Source organism: Tamandua tetradactyla, chromosome 2 (assembly GCF_023851605.1).
Source record: "Tamandua tetradactyla isolate mTamTet1 chromosome 2, mTamTet1.pri, whole genome shotgun sequence".
NCBI classification, from domain to species: Eukaryota; Metazoa; Chordata; class Mammalia; order Pilosa; family Myrmecophagidae; genus Tamandua; species Tamandua tetradactyla.
In genome coordinates, this window is record NC_135328.1 from 75,862,566 (window position 1) to 75,873,507 (window position 10,942).

Here is a 10,942-nt window from a genome sequence, read left to right on the forward strand (position 1 = left end):
ATAATAATAGCAGTGGGGAGATGGGATCCCTGGAATCTGCCGAACCTTTGCTAGATAGACCTGTCATGGAAACAGGAAAGAGCTTCCTGGCCTCCAGTCTGCCCAAAGGAGTCTGCCATTCAATCTCTACTTAAAGAGATTAACCCTTCAGTGCCTGCTAACCCTGCAACCACCTCCCCTAGGGAAACAGCCCTCACTCATCTGTCTGGAGTGACTAAACCTCTAGATGAAACTGCAATGGAATGCCCAGAGGTAATTGGCTTGAAAGTCACTTCATTTTTTTCATGACCCACCCATGCCACCACTCTTTTCTTCAATGTCTATAATTAGATAAAGTCCCAACAGGCCTTGAAAGGTGAGGTACAAAGTGCAACCCATGAGGAGGTACACTATACTTCAAAAGAACTGCATGAGTTTTCCAATCTGTATAGACAGCAATCAGGGGAATATGTGTGGGAATGGATATTAAGGGTGTGTGATAATGGTGGAAGGAATATAAAGTTGGGTCAACCTGAATTTATTGATATGGGCCCACTAAGCAGAGATGTTGCATTCAGTGTTGTAACTTGAGGGGTTAGAAAGGGCATTAACAGTTTGTTTGGATGGTTGGCTGAAACATGGATCAAAAGGTGACTGAAATTACCTGAGTTCAAAATGCCAGAAATGTCCTAGCATAATGTAGATGAGGGGATCCAGAGGTGTAGAGAGATTGGAAGTTTAGAGCGGATTTATCATGGAAGATCAGCTTACATACCCCACAATGTCCAGAGGATGCATATTTTACCAGAACCTTGAGAAATAAATTCATGAGACTAGCTCCATCATTGCTGAAGACCTCTGTAGCTGTCCTTCTCTGTAGGTCAGATATTATTGTGGGAACTGCTGTCACTGAACTGGACTCATTAAACAGAATGGGGATGATTTGATCCCGAGTTCGCAGAAGCTATGTAGCACAACAAATCACTATAGACAAGGTGGGTGTGGCCACCATAATGGACAGCAGACACAAAGCAGCAGTCAAAAAACTTGAATCTCAGAGACTTGTGCTGTTGGCTAGTAGATCATAGGGTTCCTAGAAGTAATATGGGCAGTATACAAATTCTTGCTTGAGTTTTTAAGCAGAAGAATTCTAGGTCAAGCTTAACTTGAATTACAAAAACAGAGTCATGGCCCATTAATCAATTCCCAGACTTGAGACAGTTTACAGATCCATAGCCCCTTGAATGAGGGGATGGTAGGACCCTTTTACACTGCCCCAAATTTATACTGTTAACCTTCTGCCCAGACTTAACCAAGGAGATCTATGGCCTTTTACCATGATGATTGTGCATTGGGGAAAAGGAAATGATCAAACATTTCACAGATTATTAGACACTGGCTCAGAAGTGACACTAATTGCAGAAGAGCCAAAATGCCACTCTAGTCCACCAGTCAGAATAGGGGCTTATGGAGGTTGGGTGATCAATGGAGTTTTAGCTAAGGTCCATTTCACACAGTGGGTCCAGTGGGTCCCTGAACGTACTCTGTGGTCATTTACCCATTTCTAGAATGCATAATTGGAACTGACATACTCAGCACTGGCAGAATCCCCTCACTACCTCAAGTCTGTCTCACAATGGGTCCAGTGGGCCCCAAGACCCATTCTGTGGCTATCTCCCCAGTTCCAGAATGCATAATTGGAAGCAATATACCCAGCAACTGGCAGAATCCCCACATTGGGTCTCTGACTCATGGAGTGAGAGCTATTATGGTAGGAAGGGCCAAGTGGAAGCCATTGGAACTGCCCCTACCTAGCAAAATAGTGAATCAGAAGCAATACCAGATTCCTAGAGGGATTGCAGAGATTAGTGCCACTCTTAAGAACTTGAAGGATGCAGGGGTGGTGATTCCCACCAAATCCTCATTCAACTCTCCTATTTGACCTGTGCAGAAAACTGATGGGTCTCAGAGAATGACAGTGGATTAGGTAAACTTAACCAGGTGGTGTCTCCAATTGCAGCTGCTTTTCTGGATATGGTATCATAGCTTGGAAAAATAAATATATTACCTGATACCTGATGTGCAGCTTTTGTTCTGGCAAATGCTTTTTTTTCTCAATAGCTGTCTGTAAATACCACCAGAAACAGTTTGCATTCAGCTGGCATGGCCAGCAGTATACCTTCACTGTCCTGCCTCAACAGTATATCAACTCTCCAACCCTATGCCACAATCTTGTCTGCAGAAATCTTGATCACTTCTCCCTCCCACAAGATATAATACTGGTCCATTATATTGATGATAACATGTTGACTTAGTGAGAAAGAAGTAGCAATTACTCTAGGCTTGTTAATAAGGCATTTGCTTATCAGAGGATGGGAGATACATCCAACAAAAATACAGGGGCCCCAGAGGAGGATCCAAGATGGCAGCTTAGCAAGGTGTGGGATTTAGCTCATCCTTCAGAGCAGCTAATAAATAGCCAGAAACGGTACAGAACAACTGCTGGGGCCATGTCAGTGACCGGACACACAGCATACCCTAGTCTGGACCAGCTGTGAAGCCCCCAGAACCGTGAATTCCCCAAGCTGCAGCAGCTGGCACCCCTCCCCCACAGGCTGCTTCCCAGAGGGGAAAGAAAGAGACTTTACTAGCAGCAGGGGCTGAGCACAACCAAATGCTAATTGTGGAATTAATGAACAAATTCTGACCACTAAAAATAGGCCCCCAGCTCAGCTGAACCTTGAGTAAAAGTGGAGGTTGCTGGTTTTTGCCCCGGTGCAGAGGGTGCAGGGCTGACAGAAAAAGAAAAAAGAAAAAAAACAAGGTTTTTTTTTGGATCTGAAAAGGTCTGGGCCCTGCGGGAAAGGAAGGGGCACAGAGGACCTGGGGATATACAGAGCAACATAGCAACTTAAGTTCTTGATTGACAAACCTGAGGAATGGGGGTTCTGCTCTGAAAAGGATTTTTCTTTTTCTCTTTTCTCTTTTGTGGCTGTGTTTCTATGACTTGATTACTCTTTGAATACAGCTGCAAGGCTTCTCAGGCGCCACTCCCCGAGGCATAGGCAGAAACAGGCTTGTTTGAGAGCCTGTCTGGAGCCTGTGCCTTCCCCAGGAGGGGGGTTGGGCCCAGTTCAGGTGAAATCCCTCCCTCAAGGAATTCAGACCCAGGGTCTGGAAAAGTGAAGCAATTAAATCCAGCCTACAACCTCTCCTCTGTCTCCACCACATCCCCAGCAGGGAGAGTCTGCCGAAGTTAAAGATACTACATCACCTTATGCTGGTGGGACTGCAGGCAGAAAAGCGCCACCTACTGGACAGGGTAGGGAAAACGCAGAGTCCAGAGACTTCATAGGAAAACCTTTTAATCTGCTGGGTCTCACCCTTAGGAAAACTGATGCAGTTGACTCTTTTCTCCTAAGAGGAGACCAGTGTGGTCTGGGAAAATCTGACTGGGGTCTATAATACCTAAGTAGACCCTCCTAAGGGGTGGGGGAAAGGCACCATACAGGCAGGGCCAGAAACAAAAAAACAAGAACCGAAAAATTCTGATCTATTAAACAAAACCTAAGCTAGAGGACTTGAATAAGCTGAACTGAATGTCAAAGAACAGATAGAAAACAAAGTCATCCAGCAAGAAAATCCTAGGGGGTGGGGGGAGTGAAAACAATCTCCAGAATAAACTAATTAAGGTAATTAAATGCCTAGACGCCAGCAAAAATATCAAATCACACTAGGAAAATTGAAATGGCCCAGTCAAAGGAACACACCGACAATTCAAATGAGATACAGGAGTTGAAACAATTAATTTAGAATGTTTGAACAGACATGGAAAACCTCATCAAAAATCAAATCAATGAATTGAGGGAGGATATAAGGAAGGCAAGGAATGAACAAAAAGAAGAAATCAAAAGTCTGAAAAAACAAATCACAGAACTTATGGGAATGAAAGGCACAGTTGAAGAGATGAAAAAAAAAAAGGAAACCTACAATATTAGATTTCAAGAGGCAGAAGGTAAGATTAGTGAACTGGAGGATGGGACATCTGAAATCCAACAAGCAAAAGAAAATACAGGGAAAAGAATGGAAAAATATGAGCAGGGACTCAGGGAACTGAATGACAACATGAAGCACGTGAATATACATGTTGTGGGTGTCCCAGAAGGAGAAGAGAAGGGAAAAAGAGGAGACAAACTAATGGAGGAAATTATCACTGAAAATTTTCCAACTCTTATGAAAGACTTAAAATTACAGATCCAAGAAGTGCAGTGCAGTGTACCCCAAAGAGAGTAGACCTAAACAGACGTACTCTAAGACACTTACTAATCACAATGCCAGATGTCAAAGAGAAAGAGAGAATCTTGAAAGCTGCAAGAGAAAAACAATCCATCACATACAAGGGAAGCCCAATAAGGCTATGTATAGATTTCTCAGCAGAAACCACAGAGGCAAGAAGACAGTAGGATGATATATTTAAGATACTAAATGAGAAAAACTGCCAACCAAGAATTCTATAGCCAGAAAAACTGTCCTTCATAAAATGAGGGGAGAGACCAGCTGCTGAGACGAATGCTTCCCTGGGGCAGTCGCCACATATCATGGGGAGATAGACGCTGCTCCCTTTGATTGGCCTTGGTCCTCACAGCTCCAAAAGGAAATAGGATCTTGATAATCTCTATGAGCTGAAATCCAAAGCTTGGCAGATTATGAACCAGTTTGGCCCCTCAGCCTTAATCAACCTTTCCAATTTCTCATCCATAAAACTGGAACCAGCCAGCACTCCTCCACAAGGCTCCATGGCCAATAGCACTACAGTAGTAAAGATACAAGATACTCCTGGAACAGGAGGTAATTTCAGCCCTGAAAACAATCAGGTATTGATGAAGAAGAAATTGCAAGACTTAGTAAGAGAAGTGGATCCTAATGAGCAGTTGAATGAACATGTGGAGGAGATGCTGCTACAGATCGCTGATGATTTTATCGTAAGTGTGGTGACAGCAGTCTGCCAGCTTGTTCAGCACCACAAGTCCAGCACCCTGGAGGTGAAAGATGTCCAGTTGCATCTAGAGAATCAGTGGAACATGTGGATCCCAGGACTTGGCTCTGAAGAAATCTAACCCTACAAAAAAGCTTGCACCACAGAAGCTCACAAACAGAGAATGGCATTGATCTGGAAAACAACCAAGAAATAACATACAGAAAGGTTAGGGAATGGACAACAATGTATTTGGAGATACTTGAGCTGAGGCCTCAGCCATCTCATCCGTGGAATTTTGTTTAATGCTTTACAGAGAAGCATATATCTTTTATTAACAGTGCAGCAATATCTATAATGACTGAGAGGATCTGCCAAAACAATAAAAGCCTCCTACCCCAACTTCCAGTCCCTCTTCCCTGCCATCTCAAAGAGGAACAAAGCATCTTCCAGAGAAGATTTTATTTGTGGTTTATTATATAAGTGATTGAATATGGGACAAAGCATTATGGCACTGTTTGGTGAGACAGTATTAGCAGGATTTGTAGAGATTTTGTTTCCTTCTCCCTTGTCCTTTCCTTTTTACTTTGTAATGTCAGTGTTTATATGAATAAGACTTTTGTTTGCTTTTCCAGAATAAAGAAGTTATTAATATCGAAAAAAATGAGAGGGAAATTGAAACATTTTCAGACAAAAATTCACGGAGAGAATTTGTGACCAAGAGACCAGCTCTGCAAGAAATACTAAAGGGAGCACTAGAGACAGATAAGAAAAGACAGGAGAGAGAGGTTTGCAGAAGAATACAGAAATGAAGACTCTCAGTAAAGGTAAACAGAAGAAAAATGAGATGACATAAAATCCAAAAGGCAAAATGGTAGAAGAAAGTACTACCCATACAGTAATAACACTAAATGTTAATGGATTAAACTCCCCAATCAAAATACATAGACTGGCAGAATGAATTAAAAAACAGGACCCATTCATATGCTGTCTACAGGAAACACATCTTAGACCCAAGGATAAACATAAGTTGAAAGTGAAAGGTTGGGAAAAGATATTCCATGCCAATAACAATCAGAAAAGAACAGGAGTAGCTATACTAATATCCAACAAATTAGACTTCAAATGTAAAACAGTTAAAAGAGACAAAGAAGGACACTACATATTAATAAAAGGAACAATTCAACAGGAAGACATAACAATGATAAATACTTATGCAGCAAGCCAGAATGCTCCAAAATACACAAGGCAAACACTGAAAAGAGAAATAGACATATCTACCATAATAGCTGGAGACTTCAATTCCACACTCTCATCAATAGACAGAACATCTAGACAGTGGGTCAATAAAGAAACACAATTTGAATAATATAATAAATGAGCTAGACTTAACAGACATATATAGAACATTATACCCCACAACAGCAGGATACACATTTTTCTCAAGTGCTCATGGATCATTCTCAAAGATAGATCATATGCTGGGTCACAAAGCAAGTCTCAATAAATTTTAAAAGATTTAAATCATAAAAAACCCTTTCTCAGATCATAAAGGAATGAAGCTGGAAATCAATAATAGGCAGAGGGTCAGAAAATTCACATATATGGAAGCTCAACAACACACTCTTAAACAACCAGTGGGTCAAGGAAGAAATTGCAAGAGAAATCAGCAAATATCTCAAGGCAAATGAAAATGAAAACACAATATATCAAAATTTATGGGATGCAGCAAAGGCAGTGCTAAGAGGGAAATTTATTGCCCTAAATGGCTACATCAAAAAAGAAGAGCAAAAATTGAGGAATTAACTGTCTACTTGGAAGAACTAGAGAAAGAACAGCAAATTAACCCCAAAGCAAGAAAAAGGAAAGAAATAATGAAGATTAGAGCAGAAATAAATGAAACTGAGAAAACATGAAAACAATCGAGAAAATCAATAAAACCAGAAGTTGATTCTATGAGAAGATCAATAAGATTGATGGACCCTTACAGAGGTTGACAAAAAGAAGAAGAGAGAGGATGCAAATAAATAAAATCAGAGGGAGGGGGGCCAAGATGGCGGCTTAGTAAGGTACGTGCGTCTTAGTTCCTCCTCCAAAGCAACTACTAGGTGAACTGAAACAGTGCAGAACAGCTCCCGGGGCTACGGCAGGGAATGGACACACAGCGTACCCCAGTCTGGACTGGCTAGTCTGACTGCGAGACTCGGCTGCGGTGAGATCCCCGAGCGGAACGCGATTTCCCGAGCAGCGGCAGCTGTGGCGGCCGGAGCTCCTCCCTCCCTCCTTCCCGGGCCAGCTGAGAGTCTCGGAGAGGCAAGTTTCCCAAGCTGAGGTGGCCGGCGCCCCTCTTTTGCGGGCGGCTTCCTGGTCCGGTGGGGAATTCCCCAGGCCACTGCGGCCGGTGACCGACGCCCCTCCCCCGCGGGTGACATCCTGGTCCGGTGGCAAATTTCCCAGGCCCGCTGCGGCCGGCAACCAGCCACAGGGTCCCCTCAAGCCGCGGCGGCTGACGCCCCCACCAGGCGCGGCCCCCCGAACCAACGGAGAGAATTGGATCGGAAATCCCCAGGCCGCGGAGATCGGTGACCTGGGGGATCCCTTCCAAACACGTGAGACAAACGTGTGCCACGAGCGCCACCTACTGGGCAGGATAAATAAAATCAGAAATGGAAGAGGAGACATAACCACTGACCCCCTAGAAATAAAGGAAGTAATGACAGGATACTATGAACAACTTTATGCTAATAAATTCAACAATTTGGATGAAATGGACAACTTTCTAGAAAGGCATGAACAACCAACATTGACTCAAGAAGAAAAAGACAACCTCAACTAACCAATCACACATAAAGAAATTGAATCAGTCATTAAGAGGCTCCCCAAAAAGAAAAGTCCTGGACCAGATGGCTTCACATGTGAATTCTACCAAACATTCAAGAAAGAATTAGTACCAATCCTGCTCAAACTCTTCAAAAAAACTGAAGAGGAGGGAAAGCTACCTAACTCATTCTACAAAGCCAACATCACCCTCATACCAAAGCCAGACAAAGATATTACAAGAAAAGAAAACTACAGGCCAATCACTCTAATGAATATAGATGCAAAAATCCTCAGAAAAATTCTTGCAAATTGAATCCAGCAGCACATTAAAAAAATTATACACCATGACCAAGTAGGATTCATCCCAGGTATGCAACAATGGTTCAACATAAGAAAATCAACTAATGTAATACATCATATCAACATATCAAAGCAGAAAAAACACATGATCATCTCAATTGATGCAGAAAAGGCATTTGACAAAATTCAACATCATTTCTTGTTGAAAACACTTCAAAGGATAGGAATAGAAGGAAACTTCCTCAACATAATAAAGGGAATATATGAAAAGCCCACAGCTAACATCATCCTCAATGGGGAAAAACTGAAAACTTTCCTCCTAATGTCAGGAACAAGACAAGGATGTCCACTATCACCACTGTTATTTAACATTGTGTTGGAAGTTCTAGCCAGAGCAATTAGACAAGAAAAAGAAATACAAGGCATCAAAATTGGAAAGCAAGAAGTAAAACTCTCACTGTTTGCAGATGATATGATACTATATGTCGAAAACCCTGAAAAATCCAAAGCAAAACTACTAGAGCTAATAAATGAGTACAGCAAACTGGCAGGTTACAAGATCAACACGCAAAAATCTGTAGTGTTTCTATACACTAGTAATGAACAATCTGAGGGTGAAATCAAGAAAAAAATTCCATTTACAATTGCAACCAAAAGAATAAAATACTTAGGAATAAATTTAACTAAAGATACAAAAGACCTATACAAAGAAAACTACAGGAAGTTGTCAAAAGAAATCACAGAAGACATAAATAAATGGAAGGGCATACCGTGTTCATGGATAGGAAGACTAAATATAATTAAAATGTCAATTCTACCTAAATCAATTTATAGATTCAATGCAATATCAATTAAAATCCCAAAAACTTACTTTTCAGAAATAGAAAAACCAACAACCAAATTTATCTGGAGGGGCATAGTGCCCCAAATAGCTAAAAATATCCTGAGAAAGAAAAATGAAGTTGGAGGCCTCATGCTACCTGACTTTAAGGCATATTATGAAGCTACAGTGGTCAAAACAGCATAAAGATAGATATACAGACCAATGGAATAAAATAGAGTGTTCCAATATAGACCCTCGCATCTATGGACAATTGATCTTTGATAAGGCAGTCAAGCCAACTCATCTGGGATGGAACAGTCTCATCAATAAATGGTGCTTAGAGAACTGCATATCCATATGCAAAAGAATAGAAGAGGATCCATATCTCACACCCTATACAAAAATGAACTCAAAATGGATCAAAGACTTAAACATTAGATCTAAGACCATAAAACTTTTAGAAGAAAATGTAGGGAGATATCTTATACATCTTATAATAGGAGGTAGTTTCCTAGACCTTACACCCAAAGCATGAGCACTGAAGAAAGAAAGAAAGAAATAGGAACCCCTCAAAATTAAACACTTTTGTGCATCAAAGAACTTTGTCAAGAAAGTAAAAAGACAGCCTACACAATGAGAGACAATATTTGGAAACGATATATCAGATAAAGGTCTAGTATTCAGAATACATAAAGAGATTGTTCAACTCAACAACAAAAAGACAGACAACCCAATTACAAAATGGGCAAATAACTTGAACAGACACTTCTCAGAAGAGGAAATAAAATGGCCAAAAGGCACATGAAAAGATGCTCAACTTCTCTGGCTATTAGGGAAATGCAAATCAAAACCACAATGGGATATCATATCACACCTACCAGAATTGCCATTATCAATAAAACAGAAAACTAGAAGTGTTGGAGGGGATGTGGAGAAAGAGGAACACTTATCCATTGTTGGTGGGAATGTCAAATGGTACGACCACTGTGGAAGGCAGTTTAGCAGTTCCTCAGGAAGCTAAATATAGAATTGCCATATGACCCGGCAATACCATTGTTAGGCATCTACTCAGAGGACATGAGGGCAAGGACACAAGTGGACATTTGCACACCAATGTTTATAGCAGCATTATTTACAGTTGCAAAGAGATGTAAACTGATGCACACAGTTTTACTGTGTCCATCAACAGAAAACTGGCTAAACAAACTGTGGTATATATATACGAAGGAATATTATGCAGCCATAAGACAGAACAAAGTTATGAAATATGTAACAACATGGATGGACCTTAAAGACATTATGCTGAGTGAGATTAGCCAGAAACAAAAGGACAAATACTGCATGGTCTCACTGATACAAACTCACATTAGTGAATAAACTTGGAGAATTTCATTGGTAACAGAGACCATTAGGAGATAGAAATAGGGTAAGATATTGGGTAATTGGAGCTGAGGGATACAGATTGTGCAACAGGACTGAATGTAAAAACTCAGAAATGGATAGCACAATACTACCTAACTGTAACACAATTATGTTAAAACACTGAATGAAGCTGAGTGTGAGAGTGATAGTGGGAGGAGGGCTAGGGACACAAATGAAATCAGAAAGAAAGATAGACGACAAAGACTGAGATGGTCTAATCTAGGAATGCCTAGAGTGTATCGTGATAGTGACTAAATGTACAAATTTAAAAAATGTTTTTGCATGAGGAAGAACAAAGGAATGTCATTACTGCAGGGTGCTGAAAATAGATGGTAATTAATATTTTAAAACTTCAACTTATGTATGAGACTAAAGCAAAAAATGTTTATTTGGTACAAAATTTATATTTTGACTAGTGCATCTCCTAATATAACTTATGTAGACAGCTTAATTGAACACCATGAGTACATGGAACCTTGGATAGGACATGAGACTTTGTCCAGAGTGATGCCCCAATAAATTCCAGAGTGATTTGATCAGTGAATATTCTCACAAGCAGTATGGACAACCAAAGCTATAGGCTGAGCCCCTAATCTTGGGGTTTGTTCATATGAAACTTAACC

At 40.9% G+C, this 10,942-nt stretch overlaps 1 pseudogene; it reads left to right on the plus strand.

Moving 5' to 3' along the window:
- The first annotated feature begins 4,685 nt into the window (after positions 1-4,685).
- Positions 4,686-5,096, plus strand: LOC143660857 (transcription initiation factor TFIID subunit 12 pseudogene; annotated as a pseudogene).
- Positions 5,097-10,942: the final 5,846 nt, after the last annotated feature.